General features: G+C 39.6%; 1 protein-coding gene across 44 annotated transcripts in view; it reads left to right on the top strand.

The window, feature by feature from the left end:
* Window positions 1-21069, top strand: part of RIMS2 (regulating synaptic membrane exocytosis 2) — a 462822-nt gene that overhangs the window by 201904 nt on the left and 239849 nt on the right. The window lies entirely within an intron of this gene.

Here is a 21069-nt window from a genome sequence, read left to right as displayed (position 1 = left end):
GGAGAAAGAAGTTCCTTTCAGTGTTCATCTGCTATTGTGAGTTGGGATTAGAAAATTCACTGTTTGTTGTAAATACTACTATCAAGTTGGTTTTGAAGTACATAAATCATTGGAGGTGAAACTACAATGAATTTTTATATGTTGATAGCAGCAACCATGGTCTGATACCCAAGGAGCAAAATAGTGTAGAATGGAAGGAAATTTGGCCCAGAGTTGAAGTAGGCAGTCATATTCACTTCATCAAACAGCTGTGATGAAATCCTGATCTCATTAGTCTTCCTGACAAGCAGCAAAACTCCTATGAACTTCAGGGTGTTCATGATTTTATTCTTAGTAGCAACCTTGAGGAAAATAGAACCAATCAATTTCTGGGGAATAGTAACAAAGTGCTATTTAATGAAATCCACTAAATGTATTATACAAAAAAATACACAATCTATTATTTGTATATATAACACACAAAACATACATATAAATCATACTATACAAAAATGTTAGATTCTTTGTCACCATAATAAACTGGCATAAATTAGAGTTTTCACTGAGATAATTTTGTATTTTAACTATCACAGAAAACACATTATTACTGATAACAATAGTTAATGATAATGTCATCTCTCTCCTGATTTCTCAGGTAGTGAATGGAGCTAAATCGAGCATGTATTTGATAAACCAATGAAAAAAGCTCGAGAAATCTTATGGGAAAATGCCGTTTTATGTTTTGCTGTTCTTGAGTGAATTACCATGTGTGGTTTTCATGTCATAGCTGCATCAGCATGGCCCAATGGTGGCCTGCGACTAGAACTGGGTTGGAGAACAGCCCTGCTTTAAAAGAGAGGACAAGAGCCACTGCTTGAGCTGGGGAAGAGCTCTGCCTGCTTCTGACTGTGCCTGCTTCCAGCCGGAGCTGGCGGCTTCTCTTTCTGGCCTTGCTGACGTGCTGGGAGGCAGGGACCGTGCACAGAGCAGGCAGCCAAGCCAGCAGTTGCACCCGTTCCCAGAGGCAGAGCCAGCTGCAGCAGCCCCGCTCGTGGTATCAGACGATAACCTCAGCCCCTCCGTACTTCTCCTCCACCCTTACTCCTGGAGTAGAAGCTCCTGGAAAGGATTTGTTTGCGTTTGGGAAGGTTTAGGAAGGTTTGGCTTCTGCTGGGCGTGGGATGGATTGGAGAGGTCTGCTAGGATGAAGCCTTCACAGCTGCTGCTGACAGGCCTGCAAAGTCCTACCTCTTTATTTTTGTCAATTTCTGCTACCATGTTGAGCAGCCTGCAAACAGAGTCCATATAAGCAAGCGATTTCTTCTTGAATACCACCAAAAGGAATCCAGCACATAAAAGCCCATCAGTCTCCTTTGTATTGCACTACAATATGTCCTTTTGATCAAATGGCAATTAATTATTTTAAACACCTCCTATAAAATGGGCTTCTCCTCCCTGCGGATTACTTCCTTCCTGCCCTACAGGACTCCTCAGCCCCGAGGATTTCTCAGCTGCCCTTCCAAGTCACACACAAAGCCTCTTTGGCCAGAGAGGAACTGTTAACCCCAAAACATTTGGCCTTGGAGTTGCAGTTGGAGGGTGGCAGTGTTAGGCTGAGAATTTCGATGCAGTTATAATGAGTTCTTTAAAAGGAGAGAATAACTTGTTCTCCATCTCCTTCTCTATGGAGTATCCATATCTTTTCACAGACTCTGCAAATAAATATTAACAACTGCTCAGCTGTGAGGAGCAGTTTGAGCCCGAGCTGCAGGAGCAGCTGTTCACTGAACTACATCTGAGATTTTACAACGTCCCGATGCTGGTTTGGAGAAACTAGCCTGAGAATTGTGAATTATCCTAAAATGTAGGAAAACTTATAAACTCTAAAGAGGGCTGCAGTTTGCCTTTTTAAGCTTGTCATCTCCAAAAGGAAAAGGGTCGATATGTGTATATGACTGAAACATATATATGCATAAGAAATGAAGGTAACCATTTTGTTTTACAAGTCCAAAAGAGGCACAGACCAACTGCTGGATTGAGAGCTCTGGGAAGAGCATCCAGTAACAACGAATGCCTGTGACTTTAAGTATTTGGGTCTGGTCTCATTTCAGTAGCTGTCTGCGTTAAGGTAATCTCTCCTTAATTAAAAAAATAAATGTAATCTGACTGTTTTCAGGGGGGAGACAGGACAAAGTTCTTTTTCTGCGCATTTCTTGTAATGGCCAGAGAAAGCTTTGGAGTGCTCCTGCCTCTTCTGTGTGGGGAGCGGAGAAGCTGTGAGCAGAGAAAGCTGATGAACACCCGAACACCCAAACGACACGCAGGCACCCAGTAGACAGCCCTGTGAAACACAGGCATGATGAAGGAATACTGTAGATGGAGATTCAGCTGCAGAAGCAGAGGAGCTAGATTCTTAGCTGCACAGGTTTTGTAATGCAACTATATTTGGACCAGGAAATTAGGGTCATAAACTAGGCTGAGGAATGGCATATTGGAGTCAGAGTCAGGAGGCTGAACAGACAAGGGGAGTAAGTTTAGGAATTGCAAAATAAAATGTCATTGGGTCACTGGAGACCAGTGGATCGAGATGGAAACCAAGGCTGAAAAAAAAAAAAAAGAAAACAAAATGGGGAGAACAAACCCAGTAGCTCAAGTAGACTAGAGCTAAGATCTGTAGTTTGGGAAGAACAGCTAAAGTGAAGGCAACGGATCTAATGAGGATAACTGAGAAGGTGAACTGGAGCTTGCTAATCCTCTAAGTGTTGGGTTAGAGGGTGCTGAGGTTAGCTGAGAAGCAGAGGCAGCAGTTTGGGTGAGACAGTGAGTGGCTGGGAAAAGGACATGCGGTGAGAGGACGGGAGGGCCGAGCTGGGCTCAGGAGCAGTGGCAGAGAGGGATGGCGACTTCCCAAGGAACGAGTGTTGGTCTGGCAGCATCAGCCTGAGGAGCTGAGAGCGAGTTTGGCAACATATATTTCAGTTTTCCTTGATATCAAAGAACAAAATAGCTTAAAATGCTAGAGGAAAATAATCCTTGAAATGGCAGCGCTTTTATGATATTGTACAGTAAAAAGGATCCACAGTCAGTAAGGAGAAAGATCATAGTGATGCACTAAATGTTGTTGATTGTTAAATTCACCAATTCTTTCTCAAAACTATCTTAATCTACTTGGTTCAGTTTTGAGGCCCTGAGAAACACGGTTTGTAAGGTAAGAACAGTCACACTGTTTGTTGCAGTAAGGTGAACAGGGAGCCCTGTCACTGGCAGGCTGAGGACATGAGGACACGGTTGTTGTGGTATGTGGGTTAGGCCAAGCTGTATCCATAGCTTGTCTGATGTAAGTCTCTTCTACTATGAGGAAATACTAGAACATTTTTGTTTGCATTTTCAGTTAGACGTTTGTCAGTCCAATTGTAAGGAATAGGCCTTAGGGCCGGCTTGGAACGGCCCCCAGCATTTGTCAGCCAGCATGAAGCAGACGTGAGGCCGAGCGCCACACGCTCGCTCCGTGCGAGCACAGACTTTCCAGGTATGGTTAGTAAACGAAGCAGCACCACTGCTTAGGCACTCCTTGTGGCAGTGCCTTCATGCCCACAGTCCACTCAAGTGCTGGCCTGATGAGACCTGCCACAGTGTACCTTGGGCATGCTGGGGCTGGCCCCACACCCAGAGCGCAGGCGGTGGAGATGACCTGCGCTGCAGATGGGGCCCCTTCCACCCTCCTCTCCTCTCAAACATTTAAGGGTCCTGAGGTACAGCAGTTCTTCACAAGTCCCTAAAAAACCAGGGTTCCAGCAAGACACAATCTCAGATGGAAAAAAGAGAATTCTTTCATGGAAATCTTGGTGCTTGATAGCTCTAAATACTGCTCTAATTTGCTCTAAATATGAAGTAGGACATAATGGATTTTCCAATGGTGGTAAACAGTTCAGGCGTACGTGTGTACCATGCTCCCAGCCACCTTCCAGAGCACCCGTGAGTGGTATCAGCTTGCACAGGCGGTGACTCGACATCTGATGTGGGTGGAAGCTGTGGTGGGGAATGCAAACGTGTTTCTGTGTTCTCTCAGCAGTGTGGTTCTGAAGTTTACTGTTTGCTTTTGCTACTCTGTTATTAAAACATCATAGCTAGATGGATGACCATTTTTATTATCATAGGAAATTGTATGCGTAACATGTGGATAGATAGGCTCCAGTGTTCTCATATGCTTCAAGTCCCTCAGCTGTTGACTGAAAGCTCCAGAGCACAAGTTGTGTGAGTAAAAATGTATATTTGCAGGACAAGGGTCAATATGCTGTTCTTTGTAACTAGGTGCACTAAAAACATGGATATATAACCTTGCCTTGGCTGTATTACACTCTTTTTATTTTTTTTAAAAAAAAAGGATTAACTGCACTTTTTCATTACAGAAGTTAAAAATGTCATTTCTGAAACAGGACATTCTTGTTATTGCAAAAAAAAATATTATCAAATTTAAATCAGTTTAGCTTTTTTCTAGAGAATAAAGTCTATCTGGAACCTCTCAAACCCATATGCTCTTGTCACAAACGAAAATGTATGGTAACTCGTGGATGAGGAAAAGAAAGCATGCTTTCAGTGTGCTACTGCAAGAACAGCGTACGGCTTCCATGAGCAGAGCTGCCACACAAGTGGGATACCGTCACAGTGCTTGCACTTCTCAATTCCAAGAGATAAAGGACCTGATTTCAGCCCAACTTGTGCCAGTTCCGTACATCTTCAACTTTGACTTCAAAGTTACACTGAGCTAAATTAGATCCGAATGAGGTCATTGTTTCTAAAAGCTGCTTCGTTCAGGTTAGAGAGTTCCTGAAAGTCTAACTTCGGTGGAACAAATGGGAATGATACTAGAAGGCAAAATTTCAGGACTGAGCTGCAGCACTTGTCATGAACTCAAGAACAAGCTTTGAAATTCCACTCAGTCTCAGTATGAAGATTCTTTAGATTTTGAAATATTAAATTTTGAATACTCATAAGAATAATTGATTATTCATTCAAAACTGAAAAAAGTTTGTCATGTTTTATTAAAACCTGTATTTAAGGCAACTGCTACATTTCTTATTATTTTACTTAATATTGCAGTGTAAGGGAACTTTTTTTTTTTTTGCATTTATAAAGAAACCCTTCTTTTCCATGAAGATCTTTACATTTTCTGTAAGGAAAATGTGATTTTAATATATAAAGAGTTTGACTGGAAATTCAGAATTCAATTTTTCTAGTTTTTTTCCAGCCTTCTGCTATTAACTTATGTCTCTGTCTTAGCTGTATAGATAGGAAATATTAACTGATAAGAAATACTACACTTTTCCACTTACATGTGCTTGAACAATAGAAGAAAATGCTACTTTTAAAGTATTACTTACAACATCAAACGAGAAGGATCTTACTACTTAAAATATTAGTAATTGACCATGACAGAATATAGAGTTTTCCTAAAAAAATAAATAAATTATGTAATATGAATAGATGGTAGCAGAACCAAAATGTTTAAAGCTGTGGAGATTTCTAATAGTAATGAACTGCTTTGCAGTATTTTTGCCAAACCTTCTCCTACTTAGACACTTGTACGTTCCTTAGGAGACAGAGGGAAGTGATGCAATCTTCTGCAGCATTTAGATGGATCTACTGTGTAACGTTTTTTAATTTGCAGTCACCTAAACCTGGCATAAGCCAACAATGTCCCCCACAGAAAGACTCTGCCATTTCCCAGTTCTTGACCGTGTATTCCCATCCTTATATCACTCCTGCTCTGCCGGCAGAAGCTTTCAGGCAGGTACCTACAGCAGCAAGTCAGAAAACTTTTGTAGGGTAACACTAATTAAGCAAAACGATGGTAAATACTAACATGTGAAGCCCCTTGATAAAATTATATCAAATGTCATATTAGTGCATAATAAAAAAAATGGTGTGTAGCTGATTATGCCATACCAGAATCTCAGGATAGACAGGGATGTGTTGAAGTATGGAAGAAAAAGTATTTTCACATAGTAGTCAGAGAAGACAGGATATTTTCTCAAAAGTAAATGGACATGAAGAATTTCATAGCACTCTGATTCCAACAAAAAATCTAATAGTTTTATTGATTAAAATATTGACGAAATTACAAACTTAACCTTCTATACACAAGTGTACAGAAACCATTAGAAGTGCAATTCTTTATTCTGTGTCCTTTTACTCTGGAATTTTGCTGGAACTACAGCTATAGCAAAGTGCTGTGCTGGCACCAGATTTATTCTTTCCTGATATGATGTAATGGAGGGACTATGAGTTATTACTAAGGTATTTCTGTGCATTAATTGTAGTTATTTATGCTTCCAGATGAGATTAAGTTGATTATTCATAGCACTACATCATTTTTAATATTTTTAACTTGCAGAGAAATGTTTATTATTGGCATTGATTTTCAGTTTATATTTTTATAATACTAACTACACCATGTATTTTGCCCTGGAAATGGTCTTTTTTTTTTTTTTTCTTTTTTATTCTGAAGGTAAATATATACATATTTTTTTTCAGTTAAAACTATAAGCCATTGAATTGTCTGAGCTACCATTCTTAAATGTACCATAAAAAGCATTATGACTTTCTATGAGCACTCTTACCTTTTTCAAATGTCAGTAGAAAACAAGACACTTACATTTTTGTTTAAAAATGTTTTTCAACAGTCCTTTCGCATCTTGACAGCTAGAATATATGCTGAATAAACTTAGTATATATTCACTGACCTTTTGCTGTGAAAAGCAATGAAAGAAATTACTGTCCAAATATGCCTGGAAAGGGGTTGATCCTAAGAAGGCTTCCTGTGGAGGTAGTTCTTAACCTTATTTAACCCAGTCCTCTTACTTGTACTCAAAATTTGTGTTTAAAAAAGTCAGAATCTTAGGACGTGTGGTCCAAGTGTTGCAACAGCCGTAAGTGCCTTAAATTCATAAGGAGTTGGCAGAGATGAGCTAAAATGAAGACTGCTGGATACTGTGTAAAACACTTGGTTCTTTACAGTGCCGCGATAGAACAAAATGCCATCATGGAATTTCTCTTGAGTTTTCTGAACATTTAGCTAAATACTGTAGTGTTTGTAATCTTTTCACAGAGGACTCTCAGCAAACAGAAATACCAACAGCAGGAACAATGACGTGATGTCTCCTGAAGACAGGGAACATGCATTTTTCAAATTATAATTTTCTTCATAGTTTGGTGAAATCATTGTTCTTCCAGTAAAACAAAGCACTCAGACCTATCTGTCACAGATCTAATGCCTGGATTAGACTCGGTGTCATTTTAAATTACGTTAGTACTTTCCTGTGGCATATTTAAATTGATTTTTGCAGGTAATGTTGCCGCTTCCCAAATTAACCATCAGAAACATAAAGGGCCATTGTCAAATAATTTTACTTAATTAATTTTACAAAGTAATTAGCTGAGAGTATTCTGTCAGTAATGCAGCATGATTTTTTTTACAGTTTATTTAAAAAAGTAAGGATTTGTCGTTTCACTTCTTTGAGGGTGGGGTAATCACATAAGGAGGTGGGGGAACAAGCAGGGTGGGCCGCGCACGTGCTGTGCCCCTACTGCCTGGGTTCCCCGTGCTCTGCCCGTTAGCCTCATTGCACCAAACTTCCCAGACGTGCCCTCCCAGACCTGGAATTAGTCACAGAAGCACCTGGAGATTAAACATGGTACTGTCAAAGGCGAGAGCTGAATGCCCGCGTTCGCCACAGGAAAGCATATCCTTTCTGTATTTTCCCAATGCCCTGTCTTGGCACAGGGGTGAGCCCAGCAGCCCGGGGCAGGACCGCCACAGAAATTTCCTTCAGAACTTTGTCTCCTTGGCATGTCACAGCCCCGACCTGCTGGCCGGGTTTTGGGCGAGGATGAAGCCATTCTATGACCCTACAAAAGGCTGTGCTTCCCCGCTGCCCCACCAGGGAAGATCAGCCTGCTGGATGGTGAGTGGCTTTGAAAATCAGACCGCCTGGTTAGGGAGATAAATATTGACTGAAGAACTGAATTTCACCCTATTATTGCAAATACTTTCTGGCTTGTTCCAACAGTAATGTTTTCCTGAAAATATATTTAAAACCCCTTAAATGTGTTTCGAAGTTTTTGATGTCTTCTGTTAATTTTAAAGGATCAGTAGTGTGTGTCTTTCATGGCGATTCATGGCTTTGATATTAAAATCCTGATTTTAGGGGCAAGATAGAAAAACCTTGATGTAATAAAAAATGGCTTTTTTTTTGATAATTGAGAAAACATCAAATAGAACTGGCTGAAGAGAATTGGCTCATTGCAGTATATCAAATTGATAACAGAACTGAGGTTCTGTTGCAAAGTCGCATTGAGAAACGTATTTTGCCATGGAATACAAATACCTACATCTCTCCTGAGTGAAATATCATATATGCTAACATTTTCCACCCTTCCTACTGAACTAATCCTATCTGTCATGGAAAGGCAAAAAATTATTGCACAGAGAAAACAAAAATCAAGAATAATGTTTAGCAGAGCATTGTTCTTTCTTGGCATTCCTTTTTTAGTTATAAAGTTTTCTACTTGGCTTTGAAATGTGAAAGCAGTTGGAAATTATAATTGATGATTTATTTCTGGAAACATTTCCAATAACACTTATCAGTTTGTACTGTAAAAACGCTTACATTCCTGAACATTCAGATGTGCTAAGGACAAAGCCAGTCTCCAGTGTTTTGGTCCTAGCAGCCAGGTGATTATGTTTGGGCATTGTTGTTTGGTAAATGAACCATTATGGGGAGAAGTGGATAGAGAGATATCCCATAAAAATTTGGTAGACTTCCTTGTGACCATTTTTAAATGGAGGCCTGCTCCCACTTTGTATAGCCCACCTAAATCTTGACAGTCATCAGTGGTGCTTTCCCCCTTTTTACTGAGTTTGTAATTTTTCTCTTGAATGATTTTCTTTCCTCCCCTCATTTTGAAGCCTGGTAATTTAGGCAATTATTTGATGGATCATGCTGCAGCACTTACAGGCTTCCAGACTTCAAGAGACTTTTAAAACAGTTTATTTCAGTTAATATTTAACATTCCCTTGGTAAATTGTCACATGTACTGGTGGGAGCAGCACTTTGGATTTCACCATTTCACCTCGTTGATTAACTTGTTGTAAAGGAAAATTTGAGTGACATTTATGAGCATGGAGATGTGAGTGAGTGAGAGGGGCATGTGGTTCTGGCTTACATCTCATCTGTTTCAGTTTTCAATAGGAAACTGAATTTAGTAGCCTGTGTTCATGCAGCAGTATGCAGCAGCATTCTCTAAGTATTCTCTACAGTAGGATATTCCTTTGAGATTTGCAAAGGTAGGCAAACTGACTGAATCCACACATAAGAAGTACTTGTGCCATCCACTGAAGTTAGACCAGACTGAAGGCAGGAATTCTTAGGGCAACGTGCTCAGGTCAGTGTAATTCTGGAGAAACATTCCTTAAGAAATAGTTCAAGTGTTTTTATTTGCAGCCTTCCTGATCATTTAGATTGTGATCATCTTTTAGGGCCATCGTTACATAATCTGTTTACTTGGAAAATGGAAATATATGGACATTAGTTACATAATCTGATTTAAATAAGAATCAAAAGTTTTCATCACAAATTTCTATGTTTTCTGTTACGTATATTTATAGGCCATCTTTATATACATCTGTAATAACAAGGAAAGGTGTAGCTTGTCAGCCTATGTTGGATGCCCAGGTATTACATAGTATCTTCTCTAAGATGTGACTGCATGAAGTATTTTTTATGGGATTTTACAAATTTTAAGAACTTTAATATTTCTTCTGTATTTTATAGTTCAACTTTATTATTTTTTTTAATCTCAGCTTTGAAAATCTGGCAATACTGAGAGTTTCTAAAAGCTGAGGTTCTTTGAAAATTGGACTGTTCTGTTTTCATCCTGCAGTTTTAGTGCACTTTAAAAGAAGAGAATTACAACAGAAAGCAATTTTTAAAAAGCCAGCATAATGTTGCTGTAAAGGAATTGAATTTGTTCTTGAAAGGTTTTGACTGCTGAAGGCCGCCAGAGTTAGGTTTGAACTTCAGGCTGATCCAGGAACAAATTTATGAGGCTGTTATTGTATATAGAAATAGTATAGAAAATATATTTAAGAGGCTGAAAGTTCCTTGTTTTCAGGCATTCATAATCTATTGACTGAGGTCCATCACTGTGATCCTTTCCAAAAGCCAAGGCTATTCAGTAGCTGAAGACTTCATAGATGTAATTCAGTGTAATTAAGGCTAACTGCAGCAGGTTTTCTGCTATTTTTTATATTCAGTATTGCAAGAAAGGAGAAATAAAATCAATCAAACCCAGTAATTTTATTGTAAGACTATAAAGTTATTGCAGAAACGAAGTCCAACAGAGTGGCTGAACCAAAGTAAAGCCCTTGTTAAAAGCTAAGAAGACACCAAGTGTGCATCTCACCGCGAGCAGTGAGCAGGAGAGCACCCACCTTCGTGCTGGAGTGTGGCTCAGCTGCGGTGAGCCCACAGGCCATCGCTGTCTCGAGCAAAAGCCCCGTTCCTCATTCTCTCCCTTGCTCACTGATCTGGACCAAATCCAGTATCTGCCTGACTGTAGTGAGCCAGTTTAGGTCTACCACTATACTGGTAAAAAACTGAACCATTAAAAAAAAAGTACGTTCTTCTTTCAGCTCAACAAGCTGAAGTATTCCCGTGGTAGTTTGCAGTGATACCATCACTGGCACAAAAGCGCAGTCACGCTGCTGGGAGCAGCATGAGATGGGGAACGAGACAACCTCCTTCAGTGGCAATGAGCTGTTGGATACCTCAGCCATCCGATGCATTTGCACTAAGCAGTAAATCGCAGCATGACTTTCAAGCACCAGCAACATTATAGGCAAAAATACAAATTCTGAAGGGTGAAGCATGTGATGGCCTGAGAGGTGATAACGTAGATGTGGAATTCATGTTTTCTTAAAACTGAGACTACATATCTTACCTAAGCATAGGGCTGCGCTGCAGCTGCAAGTGTGACCGCAGCTCGTCTTTCCAGATGAGAGCGAGTTGAGGGCACCGGCTGAAGTACTGGCAGCACTGAGCTGCAAAAAATGCTAACTGCTGGCAATACGCGTGTGGGGAGCCTGCTCTGAGCTACCATGCCCACCTCCTTGTTGCTGCCGAGGCTGATAGTGGTGTACAGATGCCCTATAAGCGGCTTTTCACTTCTGGCCTCTGGAAGAAGCGGTGAGCTTGAGCAAATCAGCATCTATATGGCACCTTTCGAAGATCAGGGAAAGCACCTACAAAAAAGCAGTAAGTTGCATTACTGCTACATTAAGTTCACAAAGTTTAAAACAGTAAGCAGTTATGGCAAACTTTGTATCAGGAAAATGTATGATATGCTCAGTGCTGTTGCCTTTCTCACTAATAGTTTTTTGTAAAAGGAAAAACAGTAAAAATAGATACACAAGAAGGCATCTTGATATGATTTCCATTCAGCATTCTCCGAACCTTATTTTCTGTTGCTACACACCCTTTTTAGCTGCAAAAAGTGACTGAAAAGTGGGTGTAAAACATTACCATTCTGATTGCCCGCATTAACTAACACCTTCCATGTATTCACTTTGCAGTAGATCAGATGACTGGACTAGGAGCAGTGCAGTGGAAGATGAAAGCTGTGTTTTTCAGAAGTGCTAAAGTTTCGGTGCATTTATGAAATTCAATGAGAGCACAGAGTGCTTAGTCAGCAGTTTTATTCTTTTTAAATATCTGGAAAGAGACTTGTACATAGTGCCCTACCTCTTTGCATTTGTGTCACGCGAGTGTGAAATCCCATCACCCTGTGAAGGCGATGACCTTCAGTTACTCTGCACAGATGCACATCGCTGACCATTTTAGGGAGCTGAGGGGACCTGAAGTTGGCTGTTTCTTTTTGTGGGTAACAGCAACAATATGCTGTAAATGCACTATGAAAGTACCACATAATAAAACAACTTAATTACTAATTATAGGTAACAGTTACAGGTTACCTGGACTGTTTGTGAGGCCGCACCTCAACTGCTGTATTCAGTTTTGGGCCCCTCACTACAAGAAGGACATCGAGGCCCTGGAATGTGTCCAGAGGAGGGCTACGAAGTTGGTGAAGGGCCTGGAACACAAGTCCTGTGAGGAGCAGCTGAGGGAACTGGGGTTGTTTAGTCTGGAGAAGAGGAGGCTCAGGGGAGACCTTATTGCTCTCTACGACTACCTGAAAGGAAGGTGTGGGGAGCTGGGGGTCGGCCTCTTCTTACAGGTAACTAGTGATGGGAGTAGAGGGAATGGCCTCAAGTTGTGCCAGAGGAGGTTCAGGTTGGAAATGAGGAGACATTTCTTCTCAGAAAGAGCAGTCAGGCACTGGGACGGGCTGCCCAGGGAGGTGGTGGCATCACCGTCCCTGGGGGTGTTCAAGGAAAGGTTGGACGTGGTGCTTAGGGACATGGTTTGGTGGGTGACATTGGTGGTAGGGGGGTGGTTGGACCAGATGATCTTGGAGGTCTTTTCCAACCCTAATGATTCTATGATTCTAAATAAGTAAATACAAACAACAAAAAACAATCAACCAACCAACCAACAACCAAACCCAAAGCAAACAGACCAACCAAACCAAACAACAACAACAAAAACCCACAAAAACTCTAAAACCAAAACCAAAAACCCAACAACTTGTAGCACTACTTTATATTAAGACTTCCTCAGACTCTTACTCAGTGGTTGTTCCATCTGTAGTTTTTATCTCAGTGAGATTTGATGTTTCTGTTGCAATTTTCCTTGCTGGATTTGTGCTGCAGGCTTTTTTTAAGTTGTTGATTTCTTAAAAAAAAAACACAAACCACAACATTTCAGAAAAAGTAATTCAACCATTTTGAAGGATGAGTCCTGAGGAAAATGTCTTCTTTCATCTGTGTTAAAATGCTTAAAACACTAATTTAAATGGTGCATCACCCTCATTCTGAGATGTGCATTTTGTCTCTGTGAAAGTTGGCACACAGTTGGCTGCATTATATTTCTTTGAAAAAAAGAAATCAATTCACGTAGGCTTAGGAAAGAATTGTTAGTATTCAGTTGCTAATATCTGTGGCTCTACTGAACTTGTTGAAGGTTCTCATAGCTCCTATGTATAACCACAATAGATAGGGACCTTTCCTAAAGAACTGTTAACTAGTTTTCTCCCAGGAAGGCAAAGACACAAGGATTTTCCCTCTAAGTGCTCTGGACTGAGGCAGTACAGGAGTCCAAAAGAAAGACTATATATTTTTTGTTCTTGACTTAACTTCTACATCCTGCTAAGCCTGGAAGGGAGAAACAGTTTGTTCACAAAGTGGACCAAAGCTAATTTCAGGATGAAAACTACTAAACTGGGGCATGAATTCTGTGAGAGGGGAAATGGAGAGGGGAAACTGCCCCCAGGAGTTGTAGGGTTGGGCAGAAAGCTGTGGGAGTTCCTTATAGGGACTGGGAAAAATTGCATGTTAAATATTGCTCAGATAGTACTTTTTGTAATTGACTTAAGCTCATTACCCTAATTTATTTTGACTTGTTTAAATATTGTTTCTTGAGTAAATTCGTATGGTCAAGGCCTCTGATACTAATGCACTAAGCAGTGTTATTGTTAAATAGTTTATTCATCAGTAACGCCGTAGAAACTCTGTCCTGTTCACCATTATGTACTATAGCAATGGGATCAGCAAGCTAACAAAGCAGAACTTCAGATACCAGTTTCTTTGAAACAAGTTTTTGTATCTTTTTTGTTTGTTAAAATATTTCATCACTCTTCTTTTTGCTCTTGTATACAGTTTGATGAGTATTTCTTGTTCTTTAGGTCCTTCTAGCTGGATGGTTTGTCTCTTAACTTCCTTTTGAAAATTCTACTGCCGCAAAAGTGGACATTATTAAAGATTTATCTTTGTATAAGAACAGTTAGTACAGTTGGCAAATCTCTTCTAATCATATTTGTCAAGATGGGCTGTAAATAATTTTGAAATGGGCTGTATAATAATGAATAACACAAGAAAATTCAACTCAATTGTAGGAGATAAATTGATGAATTTGCATTTTCCCCTCCATTTCAAGCTTTGAAGACATATTTATCAGTAGGTCTTTACTTATCATGTTTGTTTATTTAATATGTAACTGAGGTTATATATATACAACAGTTCCCCAGAGCTCTTCTGTCCTTGGGACACAGCTAGGGCTCTCAGCGTGACGCGTGCTGGACGGATACAGCTGCAGTCCCACAGTTGCACAGCTGCGGTTGATCTGTATCAAAGCAGCTTGAGATGTCCTAGTGTTCATCGGAAAGGTAAATACGCTTTTGCCTCTCCAGTTTCCACTTAGGTGAGGCGAGCTGTGGTGCAGAAATGTTCTGGTCCCACAGCTATATGCCTAGAATTGGGTTATTGGAAAACAGCAGGCATTTTCAGTCCTGTGCTACCCCAAAACTTTTCTCGTGCTGGCCAGCTCATCAGGTGGCTAGCTAAGCCCACTTGGTGGCATAGGAATGAGCAGCAGGACTTTGCCAAGGCTCTGGATCTGGCCCACCTGGGAGAGGTTTAAATTTGATAATAATGTAGCATAATCCAGCAAATGCTTTGGCTACTTGTTCCTGCTAAAAATAAAGCAGATTTTGCTGAACTAGACAGCCACATCAGATCATGTACTTGCAAACTATTTATGATGAAAACAGAAGCATAAAATAGTAGCTGCATTTCCATATTACAGGCTAAGATGTACTCAAGAGGGCCCTAATCCTTGACTACTGCTTTTAGGTACTATTGACATAGGAGAAATATATTGCTGACTGGAGTCCAACTTGGTCAACTGTCGAAGCTTTATTCGGCAGAAAAGCTCTCCTTGTGTAGTATATCTGCTGTTTTTTCTAAACCATTTTGATAGTTTTGTGGAATTTAAAATGAATGATTACCATTACAGCATCTAATATGGTCAGCTATTTATCACAGTCCATTCAATGCCATGCCGGTAATTTGTTAGTGAGCTCAATAACTTGTATGACAAAAGAACATCCTGTATTTGATCAAAGTGCATTTCTTGAAAGGCATCCAGCATTTGTGTGGAGGAGAGATGAGAATCTATGATGTTTCGTAATAGTTCATTTCAGTAGGTGATTTCTGTTGTCATTTAAGGTGAGAATTTAGATTCCAGACATTCGTCTAGCTTTACATGTGTTTTAAAACTTCATCTTGAAAGATACAGAGGCTTAATTTTATGCGTTCTAAACCTGGTAAATCAGTGGGATTATTCATAAAGTATAAATTTCTGCATTTGCCTAAGACTGCGTGGGAACAGAAATGGGGTGCAACACTCATACATATATGTAATCTGGGCTTCTAAGGTTGCTCCAAATGCCAAAACCTCAGTTTGTTAACAGTTTGGGTGCACCTTCATTAATAATTATGAGGACTTGAGCTGATTCAATGCATAAAATATTCTTAGTTTGATCCCTAGACAGATCTCCTAACTACTCTGCTCTGGAGTTAATCTGTGTGTCTTTTCCAGCTTACAATGTAAGGAGTTTTGAATTCAGAAGATACGAAGACATAAGCAAAGAAAATAACAATGTGTTTCAATTAAAGAATAACATTTCCGTTTGAAAATGCACTGGGTTTTGTGTTTTACATCAGCTGGCTGATTTACTTTAGGTTTTTGATGTAGTCACTTAGATGTTCTGAGTTAGCAAACCTGTAAATGGATCAGTATTATTGTAAGAAAAATACTGAAGAGTAAGTTAAAATTAATATAGGAAAAGATCTACAGAAAAGAGAATGCTAAGTGGTTTTTTTTTTCAGCAGAAAAATTTGAAAAACAGTTGCATTTAGATTATTTGCTTTCCTGACATTTAAAGTGAGGATCCAAGAAATCAGAGGATAGTAGTTATGGTTATCATTATCATACCAGTGTTAATAGAATATGTTATATGATGCTATGATTAAACTATTCATTTTATTAGAAAAAATATACTTAGTGAATTTAAAATCAGTGAGGGAAGACATTGCTAAAATTATATGAGAAAATATGGATTCTAAAATTATATTTAATAAAATATTCATTAAAGATTCATTATATACTTTAAAATTAGACTTATACTTAAATTATACTTAAAATTAGAAGTCTGCTTGGTATTTAATTTGTAACTGCTTGAAGTTCAATATCGTATTTCTACTGTATGCAAATCTAAAAGCTGTCATACTTTGCCATTATATGTTCAGATAATATTTAGAAGAGAAAATACAAGAATAGCAGTTATGATAACTGAAAGCCAAGTATCATAGAAAGAAAATAAAAGAGCTAGATTTCATCGTGCATTTCTCAATGAATTTATCTGTCAAAGAGTGAGAGTAGACATGAAGTATTTTTCCTCTGGACTGCAGAAGAACTTGTGTTCTTTCAGATTTTTTCTTAACCATTCCACTGTACAAGAAGGAGAAATACGCTTATAAAAGGGTGCAGACTATGCGGTTTGATTACAATTAATTACTTGGTGAAAGGAGGATAAACTGGCTTTCCTCAGGGGGGACTGATGTAGCTCTCTCCTGCCAGCTGTTTTAGGGCAAGTGCTAAGCTTTTGGTGGTAGACGGGATCCTGTTGCAGGCTGATGTGGACATATTTCCTGACAGTGGCTGATGTGGACATGTTTCCTGACAGTGTGACATGCTGTAGCCATTTTTGTGCTGCACCCATTAATCCCAAGCCTGAAAGAGCAGGGGTTGAAATGCTTTGCAGAAGTATTCTCTATCTTAAAGCAGTTGCAGTGAACCAAAGCAAAAAAGGTAGAGTTTAGGGAAACAGTGATTACTCAACAAACTCAGCCTCATATAACTTGTAACGCCTTTCCATGTAGAAGTAAGTTACTGAGACTATTACAATAAATCATGTATTTCGTTTGCTAAAAAGAACAGAATTTTCTAAGTGTCTCTAAGATTGATGCGTTCTGTAACCTGGATTGGCTTGAATTATTATCAAGATGCGAGTGGGTAAAATTAACACTTGAGCATATTCAGAGTTAACTGCTGGCCTCGTCTGTGCTCTGAACCAGTGGGGCATCGCCACCACGTGTGGGTATGTGACTAAGCTCAGCAGAGTGGCTGGTCTTACTGACATGACCACGGTCTGCATCGATCCAGCGATGCTGTTCCAGTTGAGGGCTTGTTTGTGCTTCTTTGGCAGGTGCTGTAAAAGTAAGGACTTCACATCTGACTGTGCAGATAATATCCTGGATGGGTTTTAGGTCTAATCTGAATAGGCAGAAGCCCAGGATAACCAGGGTTGGTGAAATCGCTATAGCCCAGCTGCTTATTTTGCATGCTGAGCCTACTTTTGCCACTGGAAGAGAGGTTAGTGCTGCTGCAGGGGGGACTGGATGAGCCCACCGGTCTCTTCAGGCTGCAGTGACAACCATGGCCTGGACGAACAACAATGGGAACAGCAAACGTGGCTCTGGATATATCTTCACCCTCAGTTTCCAGCTCCATCTCTTCTGCTTTCCTGAGCCTTACTGTGGGCCACCACTAGCCCTCTGCAGAAAAAATTAGGTCTGCAAAGTCGAGAAACTTTGCTTTGGCTCTGTGTGTACCTGCTAACACTGCTCACACCCTGCAGGACAGAGTGGGTTAAAGGGCAAGTAGATGTATTTCTAATGAAGTTTAACAGGTCATAATCTAAACCAGCATATTGACCTGGCTCCCTTTCACTCTGTAGATGATACCCATTATTAGGATACAGTATGGGAATAATACGTTTCAAGGTACTACTTTGGTTTCACTATTGCAGCAGCAGAGCAGTTCATTATGGTTTGTGGGGTTTTGATAAAGGGTTTCCTTCTACCAGAAAAATCATAATTGTTCTGTTACTGCTATGGACATCTATAACAGACAAGCAGAAAATGGTTCAATTTCTGGAATATGGAAGTTAAATAATGAATCAATGTCTTTTTCTTTAACATTCTGAAACATTCTCAGAGCAAAACAGTAACTGCTGAAGGGACTCTCACAGGCACTAACTGTTATTTGGGGGGAGGACAGGCAATGAAATGAGCTGTTTTGGCTTGGTTAATGTTAATGCTATTTCTTCACTTTAGAATCATGGTGCCAATAAAAAGGGAAGAGGGAAGATAAAGAAATACAGAAAGTCTGTTCTTGTTGATTGCTTTGTTCAGGACTACGCAGAGGCCTCCTCAGAGTATGGCTGGGCCTTCACCTCCAGCCCGCCGTCGGGGCCCGCTCCGCGTGCCTCAGCCTGTTCTCCTGTCCTTTTGTTACCAGCTTCGACAATATTGCTTACTAGACCTGAGCTTCTCATAGTGGTCATGGTGGTGGCGATACCATGAAATCAGTTCAAAAGCTGAACAGTTTTAGAAGTGGTTATACAGAAGTCAAGGAAATGGCAAGAGAGAGAACTGAATATGGGGAAGGGATGGCAAAAACGTGGTGGTGATTGTGACCGTCTGACCACCTCACAGGTTTCTGCTCTGGCCCGTGTAGCTGATCATCACAAACAGCTGTGCCTGCACGAGTGGTGGGGAGTAAAGCAGTCTGAAAGTAAGGGTTTTGCTGCCAGGATGCCGAGATTTGACCCGCAGATCCCTGGCGGCCAGCGGTAGCCCTGTAGCAGTGAAAGCCCGGCTCTGGGGAAGTCAGCGGGAGTTTTCCTACTGGCTTAAGTGCAGCCAGGTTTCAGTCTAAATGTTGGGAGAGGCATTATCACCGATCATAATGCCATCAAACTAACTAATCCTGGTGCAAGAAAATACATTTCCTACATTTTCTTTCTAAGTACATTTTATACTTTAATTTGAAGAGTTTATGCACACTTTTAGACTTTAAGATTATTTTCTATTAAATTCACCTGCTCAGGATATATTTGGCTGCCTTGTATTTAGCAGGAAAAACTCTCGTAAGCATCAGTTGGAATGAAGATTTATGTTTTAATTACAAAGATGAATCTAGTTAATCTAGGTGCCTTCAAATGAACCTGTTTTAACAAATGCGGATGCTCAGCCTCTGTCTTGCTAAGATTAGTGCTTACAGCCTAGATTCTGCTGGTAGAAGCCGATAGAAGCTGACCATGACACTAATGCAGTTTCTGATGGTGTTAAGTGGTCATTTACTCAGATTTCTTAAGACATCTTCTCAAGTAAAGCAAAAAGAAGCTGACAGAAAATTTTAATGTCAGTCACAAGGATGAGTCAATGAACTGTTAAGCAGTGAAGAAATATTTAAAATATCCGACTAGCACATTTATGTGCAGGATCCACATAATACCTAGAGTTTATTGTGCTTCATATTTTTAATTATACAAAACTTTAAAAAAGAAATCAAGAAGAAAGTATTCTGCTTGCTTATGCCCTATCAATGAATGTGTGTATTTTTTCCTAACTTTTATTTAGAAATAGACTTGAAAAAAATATATATTCAGGAAGCCACAATTAGGCAACTCTTTAAGAAGAAAAATGTAGTTATTTCCTTTAAAAGAAAATAATAAATCAGATTAATAGTATTATAAATCTTTGCTCACAGTAATGATGGAGAATTGGCATACCAGCTTAAGTCTGTTCTCAAATGCCTGTGCAAATGTGGCTAAGTGAAGCGTTCGTTCATCTGCCCTGAAAGTCATCTGCACATCATTATTAATTGCATCTGTGCTCAGACTGTAACTTTTTGTAAAGCTATGCCTCATCTTTGATTGAAATTTAAAGCTTTTAGTCTTGTTTTCAAGTTCATTGATACTATGTGTAAGAGAAGGGGTTTGATTTAGATTTATACAAACACTCCCAGATGAGGGCCCTGATAAGTTATATTAATGATTGTTTGACAGTTTGTTATTATGAAGAATATTTAAGGAAAACATCATCACAAATATAGTTTCAGCAGTGCAAAAGAGAAGTATATTCATGGAAGAGTGATATTCAGGGCAGAAGAATTCAAACTGATGGTCGATTCAGTGATAGCAGATGCAGATTTGAAGTCCAGAGTTAAAATATCCCTGATAAGAAGGTTGTAAGGATTACGTCTTTTTATAGCCTCACACATATGACTAAGCACTAAAAACCATGTCATGCACATTTTTCTTTTTAAAGTAGGCTGTGTCATAACACTTGATTTATGGCATGAAACAATGTAGGACTGTAACACAGGTAGAAAGTGTACATATGACGTGTTCTGCTCCCTTGATGTGTATTCCTCATGGAACAAAAGGCACACAGTCTCAATAAATTATAGAAGAAGGAAAGGTAAGTAATGTTTTGCTCTTAGCTAAGATGCTTCTACTAGAAAATAATAGAACAGTGTTTTGGCATCAAAAAAATCTTAAGTATGATAAAGCTGAGATAATGTGATACTAGACTCTGAATTTTTAATGTTATGTTCAGTCAAAATGACAAGGAGATGCTGTAAGTGTTTAATCTAAACTAGTCTCCCAGTTTTCCGTCCCAGAATGTATTTTGCAGTTGCAGACATTTATATCTACAGGCACTTTGATTTCTCTTAACTAGTGTCTTGATTCAACTTCTTAATAAACAAACCATCCATCATTACCTTTTGTTTGACGTTACTCACACTGGCACACGCAGAGTGTTTGCGATGGGATCTTAACCGAAAGCAGCGAGGAGAACAGCACAGCACATTCTTTGCTAAGAACGGAAAGGATAAGTGAATACAGACTTTGTAACGTAGTGCTCCTGCGCTGAGGTGAGCGTTAACAGGGCAGCCCTGTTAGTTGTGACCTTCCTTCTATCCTGTCATGCGTTTGAGTGTTAATAGCTTTCTTCATGAACGCAAATCGTAGAGGTTTGCCCCACGTGACAGTTGCGGTGTAACAGCTATCCACTGTGGAAAAGAATCGGGGAATATGATTGAAAACTGAGACCACAAAGAAAACTCCTTAGTACCTTTACGAAGGCTTTAAGCAAACTTGAATTTGTTGAGCAGTTTTAAAGACTGTCTTTATTGCTAGGTATACCTAGGATGTGGAAGATCTGTTAGTCAATGAAAAAATGATGCACTTCCCTCTTCTGTTTTCTTTTCTTGTTCTCCGATA

The sequence above is a fragment of the Anser anser genome (genome assembly GCF_964211835.1).
Source record: "Anser anser genome assembly, chromosome: 2".
Lineage (NCBI taxonomy): Eukaryota > Metazoa > Chordata > Aves > Anseriformes > Anatidae > Anser > Anser anser.
This window is presented reverse-complemented; position numbering and strand designations above follow the sequence as displayed.